The sequence below is a fragment of the Cucurbita pepo genome, chromosome 16 (assembly GCF_057944985.1).
Source record: "Cucurbita pepo subsp. pepo isolate OVF chromosome 16, ASM5794498v1, whole genome shotgun sequence".
Lineage (NCBI taxonomy): Eukaryota > Viridiplantae > Streptophyta > Magnoliopsida > Cucurbitales > Cucurbitaceae > Cucurbita > Cucurbita pepo.
This window is the reverse complement of record NC_141813.1, coordinates 8,339,610-8,352,364: the sequence shown is the minus strand read 5'-3', so window position 1 is coordinate 8,352,364 and position 12,755 is coordinate 8,339,610. Positions and strand designations below refer to the sequence as shown.

The 12,755-nt window shown below is 39.0% G+C and overlaps 7 non-coding genes across 7 annotated transcripts; 5 read left to right on the top strand and 2 right to left on the bottom strand.

The window, feature by feature from the left end:
• Nucleotides 1–460: 460 nt before the first annotated feature.
• TRNAN-GUU (transfer RNA asparagine (anticodon GUU)) lies at nt 461–536 on the top strand. The gene has a single exon. It is a non-coding gene; the product is annotated as a tRNA-Lys (tRNA).
• Nucleotides 537–1,399: 863 nt separating this feature from the next.
• On the top strand, nt 1,400–1,473 carry TRNAN-GUU (transfer RNA asparagine (anticodon GUU)). Its single transcript has one exon. It is a non-coding gene; the product is annotated as a tRNA-Asn (tRNA).
• Nucleotides 1,474–1,597: 124 nt separating this feature from the next.
• Nucleotides 1,598–1,681, bottom strand: TRNAL-CAA (transfer RNA leucine (anticodon CAA)). The gene has a single exon. It is a non-coding gene; the product is annotated as a tRNA-Leu (tRNA).
• Nucleotides 1,682–2,198: 517 nt separating this feature from the next.
• On the top strand, nt 2,199–2,272 carry TRNAK-CUU (transfer RNA lysine (anticodon CUU)). The gene has a single exon. It is a non-coding gene; the product is annotated as a tRNA-Lys (tRNA).
• Nucleotides 2,273–2,719: 447 nt separating this feature from the next.
• TRNAL-CAA (transfer RNA leucine (anticodon CAA)) lies at nt 2,720–2,803 on the bottom strand. The gene has a single exon. It is a non-coding gene; the product is annotated as a tRNA-Leu (tRNA).
• Nucleotides 2,804–3,323: 520 nt separating this feature from the next.
• Nucleotides 3,324–3,397, top strand: TRNAK-CUU (transfer RNA lysine (anticodon CUU)). The gene has a single exon. It is a non-coding gene; the product is annotated as a tRNA-Lys (tRNA).
• A 6,105-nt stretch (nt 3,398–9,502) lies between these two features.
• TRNAN-GUU (transfer RNA asparagine (anticodon GUU)) lies at nt 9,503–9,576 on the top strand. Its single transcript has one exon. It is a non-coding gene; the product is annotated as a tRNA-Asn (tRNA).
• Nucleotides 9,577–12,755: the final 3,179 nt, after the last annotated feature.

Here is a 12,755-nt window from a genome sequence, read left to right as displayed (position 1 = left end):
GTAAATGTCTCCATAGTAGATGCGTTTTAAAACTGGGAGGCTGATAATGATACGTAACGGATTAAAATAGATAATATCTACTAATTGTTGGAGAGAGGAACGAAACAATCCTAATAAGCGGCGAAAACCTCTCTCTAATAGGCGCGTTTTAAAACTGTGAGGCTGATGGCAATACCTAACGGAAAACAATGGACAATGTCTGCTAGTTGTGCGCTTGGACTTTTACGAATGATATAAGAGCTAGTCACCAGGCGATGCGCCAGTGAGGACGCTTTGCCCACAAAATGGTTGCTTTGTGAGAACCCACATCGATTGGAGAGGTGAAGAAACATTTCTTACAAGGGTCTGAAAACTTCTCCTTAGTTGATGCGGTTTAAAACAACGAGGGTGATAGCGATACGTAACGAACGAGAGAAGACAATATCAACTAATGATGACCTTGGATTGTAACAAATTGTTGGCTGAAATAGCTCAGTTGGTTAGAGCGTTTGCCTTTTAACCACACAAGGTCGGAGGTTCAAGCCCTCCTTCTAGCGAAGTCGAACGAAGCATGGGGTGTTGGTGCTCCCCTTTAATATAATAGTTTCAATCAACTTCGGTTGTTTGTGACGTGGTGTGTAAGATAACTAACTCGATTACAGATATTCTCAAAAAGCATGTTTTGACACTTTTTAAAAAAGCATTGGCGATTCAAGTTAAATCCACCATGGTAGGAAACACAATGATACGTTTTTCAACCACTAGTAGATTTTATCTGTGTCTCGCATTTTGCCTCACAATAATATGAGATGTCAAAAGGGGGATTTGAACCCACACCCTCCTACGAGGACCAGAACTTGAGTCTAACGCCTTAGAACACTCAACCATCCTGACTACTAATGGTATGTGCCTTGATTGGTTTGAGAGAGGAGTTCAGCATTCCGTATATGGTGTCTAAATGTCTCCATAGTAGACGCGTTTTAAAATTGTGAGGCTGACGACTATACGTAACGGATTAAAATAGATAATATCTACTAATTGTTGGAGAGAGGAACGAACCATTCCTAATAAGCGGTAAAAACCTCTCTCTAATAGGCGCGTTTTAAAACTGTGAGGCTGATGGCAATACCTAACGGGAAAAAAATGGACAATGTCTGCTAGTTGTGCGCTTGGACTTTTACAAATGATATAAGAGCTAGTCATCAGGCGATGCGCCAGTGAGGACGCTTGGCCCACAGAATGGTTGCTTTGTGAGAACCCACATCGATTAGAGAGGTGAAGAAACATTTCTTACAAGGGTCGGGTCTGAAAACTTCTCCTTAGTAGATGCGGTTTAAAACCATGAGAGTGACAGCGATACGTAACGAACGAGAGCAGACAATATCAACTAATTATGCTCTTGGACTGTAACAAATTGTTGGTTGGAATAGCTCAGTTGGTTAGAGCATGTGGCTGTTAACCACAAGGTCGGAGGTTCAAACCCTCCTTCTAACGAAGTCGGATGAAGCATGGGTGTTGGTGTGAAGTTCTTATTATATAATGAATAACAATGATACGTTTCAACCACTAGTAGATTCTTTACACTGTGTCTCGCATTTTGCCTCACAATAATATGAGATGTCAGAAGTGGGATTTGAACCCACGCCCTCTTACGAGGACCAGAACTTGAGTCTGGCGCCTTAGACCACTCGGCCATCCTGACTGCTAATGGCATGTAGCTTGATTGGTTTGAGAGGGGATTCAGCATTCCGTATATGGTGTGTAAATGTCTCCATAGTAGACGCGTTTTAAAACTGTGAGACTAACGACGATATATAACAGATTAAAATAGATAATATCCACTAATTGTTGGGGAGAGGAACGAAACAATCCTAATAAGCGTCGAAAACCTCTCTCTAATAGGAGATTTTAAAACTGTGAGGCTGATGGCAATACCTAACGGGAAAAAATGGAAAATGTCTACTAGTTGTGCGCTTGGACTTTTACGAATGATATCAGAGCTAGTTACCAGGCGATGTGCCAGTGAGGACGCTTGGCCCACAGAATGGTTGCTTTGTGAGAACCCACATCGATTGGAGAGGTGAAGAAACATTTCTTACAAGGGTCTGAAAACTTCTCCTTAGTAGATGCGGTTTAAAACCATGAGGGTGACAGCGATACGTAACGAACGAGAGCAGACAATATCAACTATTATGCTCTTGGATTGTAACAAATTGTTGGCTGGAATAGCTCAGTTGGTTACAGCGTGTGGCCCTTAACCACAAGGTCGGAGGTTCAAGCCCTCCTTCCAGCGAATTCAAACGAAGCATGGGTGTTGGTGCTTCCCTTTAATATATATTTTCAATCAACTTCGGTACTTCCCTTTAATATATATTTTCAATCAACTTCGGTAGGAAGTAGAAAGTTCTAAAAAGCATTGGCGAAGTTCTTATTATATATAATGAATAACAATGATACGGTGAAAACACTCTATAGCAATCGAGGAACCAAGATGACCGGGACAGAGGTTGTGATATCCCGCTGGTTGCTATCTAGTGTTTGAGAACACATTATGGAGCGAGACTTATGACCTTCTTAAGTCATATAATACGCACGTCAGAAGCCTTACACGCCCTGCACCAGGATGATGCAGTTACCGAAGGAAATGCCACTACGCATGGAGCCCTACAGATACGGTTTCAACCACTAGTAGTAGATTCTATCCACTGTGTCTCGCGTTTTGCCTCACAATAATATGAGATGTCAGAAGTGGGATTTGAACCCACGCCCTCTTACGAGGACCAAAACTTGGGTCTAGCGCCTTAGACCACTCAGCCATCCAGACTGCTAATGATGTTTAGCCTGATTGGTTTGAGAGGGGAGTTCAGCATTCCGTATATGGTGTGTAAATGTCTCCATAGTAGACGCGTTTTAAAACTGTGAGACTGACGACGATACGTAACGGATTAAAATAGATAATATCCACTAATTGTTGGAGAGAGGAACGAAACAATTCTAATAAGCGTCGAAAACCTCTCTCTAATAGGCGCGTTTTAAAACTGTGAGGCTGATGGCAATACCTAACGGGAAAAAATGGAAAATGTCTGCTAGTTGTGCGCTTGGACTTTTACTAATGATATCAGAGCTAGTCACCAAGCGATGCGCCAGTGAGGACGCTTGGCCCACAAAATGGTTGCTTTGTGAGAACCCACATCGATTGTAGAGGTGAAGAAACATTTCTTACAAGGGTCTGAAAACTTCTCCTTAGTAGATGCGGTTTAAAACCATGAGGGTGACAGCGATACGTAACGAACGAGAGCAGACAATATCAACTAATTATGCTCTTGGATTGTAACAAATTGTTGGCTGGAATAGCTCAGTTGGTTAGAGCGTGTGGCCCTTAACCACAAGGTCGGAGGTTCAAGCCCTCCTTCTAGCGAAGTTCAACGAAGCATGGGTGTTGGTGCTTCCCCTTTAATATAATAGTTTCAATCAAATTCGGTTGATTTTTGTGACGTGGTGTGTAAGATAACTAACTCGAACTTAATGATATTCTCAAAAATCATGTTCTGACACTTTTTTTAAAAAATCATGTTTTGACACTTTTTAAAAAGTATTTGCGAGTCAAGTTAAATCCACCATGGTAGGAAGTAGGACCAAAACTTGAGTCTGGCGCCTTAGACCACTCGGCCATCCTGACAGATAATGATATGTGCCTTGATTGGTTTGAGAGGGATGTCCAGCACATGTATTGTTGCAAAACCCCAATAAATTAGAACGTCGTTCAAAATTATGTCTATTCGTAGGATACCCCAAAGAGACGAAAGGTGGTTTGTTTTATGACCCTCAAGAAAATAGAGTGTTTTTATCAACAAACGCTACATTCTTAGAGGAAGACCACGCATGAAATCATCAACCTCATAGCAAACTAGTATTAAGTGAGATTTCTAAAGAAGCTACTGATAAAACAACAAGAGTTGTTGATCAAGCTGGTCCTTCAACAAGAGTTGTTGATGGAGTTGATACTTCTGGTCAATCACATCCTTCTCAAGAGTTGAGAATGCCTCGACGTAGTGGGAGGGTTATAACTCAACCCGATCGTTACTTGGGTTTGGCAGAAACTCAAGTCATCATACCTGATGATGGCGATGAGGATCCATTGACCTATAAACAGGCAATGAATGATGAAGATAGAGATCAGTGGATTAAAGACATGAATCTTGAAATGGAGTCAATGTACTTCAATACATTCTGAGAACTTGTAGATCAACCAGACGGGGTAAAACCTATTGGTTGCAAATGGATCTATAAGAGGAAACGAGACCAAACCGATAAGGTACAGACCTTTAAAGCTCGACTAGTAGCAAAGGGTTATACCTAAAGAGAGGGGGTGGACTATGAAGAAACCTTCTCTCCTGTTGCTATGCTTAAATCGATTAGAATACTCTTGTCTATTGCCACATTTTATGATTATGAAATTTGGAAAATGGATGTTAAGACAGTCTTTCTAAACGGCAATCTTGAAGAGAGTATCTATATGGCTCAACCAGAGGGGTTCATTGAACAGGATCACGAGCAAAGGGTTTGCAAGCTTAAAAGATCCATTTATGGGTTGAAGCAAGCATCTCGATCCTGGAATATAAAGTTTGATACTGCGATCAAATCTTATGGCTTTAAACAGAATGTTGACGAACCTTGTGTTTATAAAAGGATAGTCAACTCTACAGTAGCTTTCCTGGTGTTGTACGTTGACGATATCCTACTCATTGGAAATGATGTGGGATTTCTGACTGACATTAAGCATTGGCTAGCGACACAATTCCAAATGAAAGATTTGGGAGAGGCTCAATTTGTTCTTGGAATCCAAATTGTTCGAAATCGCAAGAACAAAACACTAGCATTGTCTCAGGCATCGTACATCGACAAAATGTTGATTCGATATAAGATGCAGGACTCCAAGAAAGGATTATTACCTTTCAGGCATAGAGTTCATTTGTCGAAGGAACAAAGTCCTAAGACACCTCAAGAAGTTGAGGATATGAGACACATTCCCTATGCATCAGCGGTCGGCAGTCTGATGTATGCCATACTATGTACCTGACCCGACATATGCTATGCTGTGGGAATTGTCAGCAGATATCAGTCCAATCCGGGACGTGCTCATTGGACTGCCGTTAAGAATATCCTCAAGTCTTAGGAGAACGAGGGACTATATGCTAATGTACGGTGCTAAGGATTTGATCCTTATAGGTTACACTGACTCAGATTTTCAGACCGATGTAGATTCGAGTAAATCGACATCAGGATCTGTATTCACTCTGAACGGGGGAGCAATAATATGGAGAAGCATAAAGCAAGGTTGCATTGCTGATTCCACCATGGAGGCTGAGTATGTTGCTGCTTGTGAAGCAGCGAAAGAATCTGTATGGATTAGGAAGTTCTTAACTGATTTGGAAGTCGTTCTAAATATGCATCTTCCCGTCACTCTTTATTGTGATAACAGTGGAGCAGTTGCAAATTCAAAATAACCAAGAAGCCATAAGCGAGGAAAATATATTGAGCGCAAATATCATCTCATAAGGGAGATTGTGCAACGAGGAGATGTGATCGTCACACAGATAGCTTCAGAGCACAACATTGTTGATCCATTTACAAAGCCCCTCATGGCTAAAGTGTTTGAAGGGCACCTAGTGAGTCTAGGACTACGAGTTATGTAATCTAGGGCAAGTGGGAGAAATGGCATGAGTATGTGATGCCCTAGTTTATTGTATTTCTCTCTACTCAACGTTATAAAAGCCCACTAGAGTTTTAGTCCAAGTGGGAGTTTGTTGGGTTTTATGTCCTAAAACTCATAGTTTGTAAACAAAAACATATTCTATTTTCAATAAAGTTATTATTGTTGTTTATTCAGTAAAGATTGTTATTGAATAAAGTGATTGTACGATCATTAATCTAAATCCAATAAACTAAGAACACTCTGGCTATAGTATGATTACTTGAACTATATGTAGAGACATAAGAGTGGATCAAGTTCAAGTATATAGTCAAAATGATCTATAGTATAAGGATAAGGCTGAGTACCTTATTCCGGGGACACTATGGATGTGGCCCACTTTTGTATATGATATAAACAATGTGATCACTAAATTGTACATGTGGAGACATGTGAGTGGGGGCATCCTATGCAATGAGTATTGCATAAGATCGGACCATGAAGAAAACCACTCTCACTTTATAATGTCGTTTACTGTTGGGACTGATTTTCTTTTCATAGGATAACCTAGGTAACTCGGTTTTAATCCTGAGCTAACCATGAACTCCTATTTATTCAGAATTATCCTTAGATTTGCATGGGTGAGAGTGGCTCTAGTTCGCCGACTCAATAGGCCTCCCATTTTAGGGGTAAGACTGGGTGAATGGCTGGGGACGTGGGGTGCAAGATGGAATTCACTCCTACCCACTTTTAGGGATAGAAGAAAGATAGTTCCCTTAAGCGCTGACTCCAGGTCTTGAACAAGGGGCCCCACCCTCTCATTGGCCTGAGAGGGATTCGGTTTACTGGTTGGACCACAAACCAATTGTTCATTAGAGAATCAGTGAGACATAAGGAACAAGAAGTAACTTTAGGGGTAAAACGGTAAATTGACCCAGCTCTAGTTATGAACAACCTATGAAGGATCGACTTACTAATCATGGTTATATCAAATGGACAGAAATATATTTATAGTGAGGGGAGTGCAACTACTAGGCTATAGTGGAGTGTCCTAGTAGTTAACGAATGTTGGTTAACAAGGTTAATGAGTTTAGCCGGTTAATCTTGGATCGTTGGAGCCCATGATCTATAGGTCCATTAAGTCCCTTTGCTAGCTCATATCAGACTAAACCATAGAACAGTGTGACGAGTGAGTTCGAAGTGTTCGAATTCAAATTAGGGAATATGCGCTACATATATACGATATATTTAACCGCATTTTTGTTTTATTTAAGAATTAAACAAAAGGAGAGAATCTAAGATATTTAAATAAGATTTAAATATCTTAATCAATTATGTATCGGAATTCATTGGGATTGGCATTTGAATTAATATTAAATATTAATTAAATAGTTTAATTAATCATTTAATGTTACTTTAATTTGAAATTCATTATTCAAATTAATTGTTGAATTAAAATGAAGAAAGTCAAAATGTTGACTTCATTTAATGGAAAAAAATCCATGTTAGTGGAATTTTAAGGTGTCAAAATTTTGTTTAACCAAACTTGCATGCTTGCCAAATAAACCCCACAAGTTTGAGTGGAATTTTGAGTGTCAAAATTTGGTTAACTCAAACATGCATGCTTGCCACATAATCCCAAACATTTGAGTGGAATTTTAAGTGTCAAAATTTGGTGATCTCAAATTTGCATGAACATGCAAACATGACTCTTTAAATAGAGTGATCATGGTACATGGAAGGTCTTTTTCTTCTTGGTGAAAAACCTTGAGAAAAACCTCTCACAAACACTCAATTCACATATGCAAAATCCCTCCCAAGTTTAGTCACTCACCGGATTCTACAATCTCGTTCTAAGGCCGGAGGATAGTGGAGAAGACACTAGTGGTGGTTCGAAACCGGTTCGTGAGGAAAAAGAAGTTTGAACTACAAAAAGTTAGTATTCAAACTCATTAAGTTTCAATACTTATGAACATGCTAGTTATTTACTATAATTGATGTCTAAAAGTGCCTAAGATCCAAATTGCTTCCGCATGTGTTATATTAACACCATCAATTGGTATCAGAGCAAGTTTTAGGCACTTTATTTACATTAATTTGATCATGGTGGGTACCATTTTATGAATGAAATTTGTGGTTGCTAAAGTGGATATTTGATACAATTATTGTAATAAGCCTAATGTGTATGGGCTTTAATGAATGAAGAAAGGTCTGTAATTTTTATGGAGTCATTAGAGTCCATTTTAGGTTGTAATTGATCGAAAATGGAAGAGATAGCAAGCTGAACCGAAGAAGATGGAAGAGGCGGTTCGGGTGTTTTTTCTGCCATTGGGGTTCGATTCAACGTTTTTAAGGGTTGGTTCGCCCAGTTCGTGATCCTCGGGAGCGGCTCAAGTTATTTTTAATTATTAGTGTAATAATTTAGTTAATTGCTTGCTTTAAAATGCCAAAACCAACCAACTTTAGTGTGTTTAATTAATTATGCATTATGAATGTATGTTTTAATTAAATAGAAAATGTATATGCATAAAGTATGTCATATAGATTTAAAATCCCACCATAGGCTAAGCATGTTTCATGCATTCCAAGTATGTTATAAGTGTTATAATGTATAGTATGCATGTTTAGGGTTCCATGAGTATATAAATTGTTATATTATTCAAGCCCTCACATTCGAACGAAGCATGGGTGTTGGTGCTTCCCTTTAATATATATTTTCAATCAACTTCAGTTGTTTGTCTCGAACTTACAGATATTCTCAAATATCATGTTTTGACACTTTTTAAAAAGCGTCATTGGCGAGTCAAGTTAAATCCACCAATGTAGGAAGTAGGAAGTTCTTATTATTTCAACGTAGGAAGTAGGAAGTTCTTATTATTTCAACGTAGGAAGTAGGAAGTTCTTATTATTCATTAAATACGTTTGTAGGAAGTTCTTATTATTTCAACGTAGGAAGTAGGAAGTTCTTATTATTCAATAAATACGTTTGTAGGAAGTTCTTATTATTTCAACGTAGGAAGTAGGAAGTTCTTACTATTTCAATGTAGGAAGTAGGAAGTTCTTATTATTTCAACGTAGGAAGTAGGAAGTTCTTATTATTTCAACGTAGGAAGTAGGAAGTTCTTATTATTTCAACGTAGGAAGTAGGAAGTTCTTATTATTCAATAAATACGTTTGTAGGAAGTTCTTATTATTTCAACGTAGGAAGTAGGAAGTTCTTATTATTTAATGATAAACAATGATACGTTTCAACCACTATTACAAGGAACAAAACTTGAGTCTGGCGCCGTAGACCACTCGGCCATCCTGACTACTAATGGTCCGTGCCTTGATTGGTTTGAGAGGGGAGTTCAGCATTTCGTATATGGTGTGTAAATGTCTCCATAGTAGACGCGTTTTAAAACTGTGAGGCTGACGACGATACGTAACAGATTAAAATAGATAATATCTACTAATTGTTGGAGAGAGGAACGAAACAATCCTAATAAGCGGCGAAAACCTCTCTCTATTCGGCGCATTTTGAAACTGTGAGGCTGATGGCAATACCTAATGGGAAAAAATGGACAATGTTTGCTAGTTGTGCGCTTGGACTTTTACGAATGATATAAGAGCTAGTCATCAGGCGATGCGCCAGTGAGGACGCTTGGCCCACAGAATGGTTGCTTTGTGAGAACCCACATTGATTGGAGAGGTGAAAAAACATTTCTTACAAGGGTCTGAAAACTTCTCCTTAGTAGATGCAGTTTAAAACCATGTGGGTGATAGCGATACGTAACGAACGAGAGCAAACAATATCAACTAATGATGGTCTTGGTTTGTAATAAATTGTTGGCTGGAATAGCTCAGTTGGTTAGAGTGTGTGGCTGTTAACCACAAGGTCGGAGGTTCAAGCCCTTCTTCTAGCGAAGTCAAACGAAGCATTGGGTGTTGGTGCTTCCCTTTAATAGTGTATTTTTTCAATCAACTTCGGTTGTTTTTGACGTGGTGTGTAAGATAACTAACTCGAACTTACAGATATTCTCAAAAATCATGTTTTGACACTTTTTAAAAGGCATTGGCGAGTCGAAGTAAGTTCTTATTATTTAATGATAAAACAATGATACGTTACGTTTCAACTACTAGTAGAACTACTAGTAGATTTTATCCACTGTGTCTCGCATTTTGCCTCACAATAATATGAGATGTTAGAAGTGGGATTTGAACCCACACCCCCCTCTTACAAGGAACAGAACTTGAGTCTGGCGCCTTAGACCACTCAGCCTTCCTAACTGCTAATGGTGTATGCCTTGATTGGTTTGAGAGGGGAGTTCAGCATTCCGTATATGGTGTGTAAATGTCTCCCTAGTAGACGCGTTTTAAAACTGTGAGGCTGACGACGATACGTAACGGATTAAAATAGATAATATCTACTTATTGTTGGAGAGAGGAATGAAAAAATCCTAATAAGTGGCGAAAACCTCTCTCTAATAGGCGCATTTTAAAACTGTGAGGCTGATGGCAATACCTAACGGGAAAAAATGGATAATGTCTGCTAGTTGTGCGCTTGGACTTTTACGAATGATATCAGAGCTAGTTACCAGGCGATGTGCCAGTGAGGACGCTTGGCCCACACAATGGTTGCTTTGTGAGAAAGAGGTGAAGAAACATTTCTTACATGGGTGTTGGTGCTTCTCTCTGTTATATATTTTCAATCAAAATCGGCATGTGACGTGGTGTGTAAGAACTTACTGATATTCTCAAAAATCATGTTTTGACACTTCTAAAAAGCACTGGTGTGTAAGAACTTACTGATATTCTCAAAAATCATGTTTTGACACTTCTAAAAAGCACATTGTTGATAAACAATGATGCTTCTGCCGACCCCAAAGCCCACCCACATCGGTAGTAGATTTTATCCACTTTGGCTCGAGTTTAGCCTTACAATAATATCGAGAATCATGTTTTGACACTTCTAAAAAGCACATTGTTGATAAACAATGATGCTTCTGCCGACCCCAAAGCCCACCCACATCGGTAGTAGATTTTATCCACTTTGGCTCGCGTTTAGCCTTACAATAATATAGAGATGTCAAAAAGTGGGATTTGAACCCACGCCCTCTTACAAGGACGAAAACTTGAGTCTGGCGCCTTAGACCACTCGACCATCCTAACTGCTAATGGTGTGTGCCCGGATTGGTTTGGGAGCGGAGTTTAGCATTCCGTATATGGGTGTGTAAATGTCTCCATAGTAGACGCGTTTTAAAATTGTGAGGCTGACTACGATACGTAACGGATTAAAATAGATAATATCTACTAATTGTTGGGGAGAGGAACAAAACAATCCTAATAAGTGGCTAAAACCTCTCTCTAATAGTCGCGTTTTAAAACTTTGAGTCTGATGGCAATACCTAATGGAAAAAAATGGACAATATTTGCTACTAGTGTGCTTTGACTTTTACGAATGACATCAGAGCTAGTCACCAGGCGATGCGCTAGTGAGGACGCTTGGCCCTCAGAAGGGGTGGATTGTGAGATCCTATATCGATTGGAGAGGTGAAGAAACATTTCTTACAAGGGTCTGAAAACCTCTCCTTAGTAGATGCGGTTTAAAACCATTTGGGTGACAGCGATATGTAACGAACGAAAGCAGACAATATCAACTAATGGTTGTCTTGGATCGCAATAAATGATTGGCTGGAATAGCTTAGTTTGTTAGGGCGTGTGGCTGTTAACTACAAGTTTGAAGGTTCAAGCCCTTCTCTAGCTTTAGGAATGAAGCATACCTTAAAAGTGTGTTGGTGCTTTGCCTTAGTAGAAATTTTCAATGAACTTTCATTTGTGACGTGGCAAGTTTGAAGGTTCAAGCCCTTCTCTAGCTTTAGGAATGAAGCATACCTTATAAGTGTGTTGGTGCTTTGCCTTCGTAGAAATTTTCAATGAACTTTCATTTGTGACGTGGCATGTAAGAGAGCTGATTTGAGATATTCTCAAAATTGGTAGTTTTAAAAAATCATGTTTTGACACTTTTAAAACTCTCATACTTTATAAGTGTGTTGGTGCTTTGCCTTAGTAGAAATTTAAGAGAACTGATTTGAGATATTCTCAAAATTTGTAGTTTTAAAAAATCATGTTTAGACACTTTTAAAACTCTAATGAGTTTAATTGATATCCACCATGGTGGAAGTTCCATGCCTTTAACTTTGAAAAGAGTTACCCTCTTCATGAGCACCAAAACTTAAGTCTGGTACTTTAGACCACTCACCCATCCTGCTTATTATGTGTTCCAGGATTGTTTTGAGAGGAGGATTTAGCATTCCGTATTTAGGTGTGTAAACATCTCCGTAGTAGAAGCATTTTAAACATCTCAATTCGTTAGAGCATGCAGTTATTAACCCCAAGGTCAGAGGTTCTCAAGCCCTTCTTCTAGCGATGGGAATGAAGCATACAAAAGTTTTCAATGAAGTTGGGCTTCTGACGTGGCGTCTAGATATTCTCAAAATTAGAAGTTTTTTAAAAATCATGTTTTGACACTTTTAAAAACTCTATTGAGATCAATTGATATCCACCATGGTTAAGTTCCATTTCTTAACTTTGAAAAGTTAAAATCTACGAAGTTCTTATCATTTTTTGATAAATAATGATGCTTTCAACCCAAGCCCTGAATGGTAGTAGATATTATCCACTTTGGCTTGCTTTTTCCTCACAATAATATGAGTTGTTAGAAGTGGGATTTGAACAACCCACGCCCTCTTACAAGGACCTGAACTTAAGTCTGGTGCCTTAGACCACTCGATCATCCTGACTGCTTATTGTGCAATCCCGCATGTGTTCGAGAGGAAAATTGAGCATTTCTTATATGTGTGTGTAAACGTCTCCCTAGTAGACACGTTTTAAAACTGTGTGGCTGAGGCGATACGTAACGGATTAAAATAGATAATATCTACTAGCAGTGGGAGAGAGGAACGAAACAATCCTGATAAGGGTGCAGAAACCTCTCCTTAATAGGCTCGTTTTAAAACTGTGAGGTTGATGACAATACCTAATGGGCCAAAATGGACAATGTCTGCTAGCAATGCACTTGAACTTTTACAAATGATATCAGAGC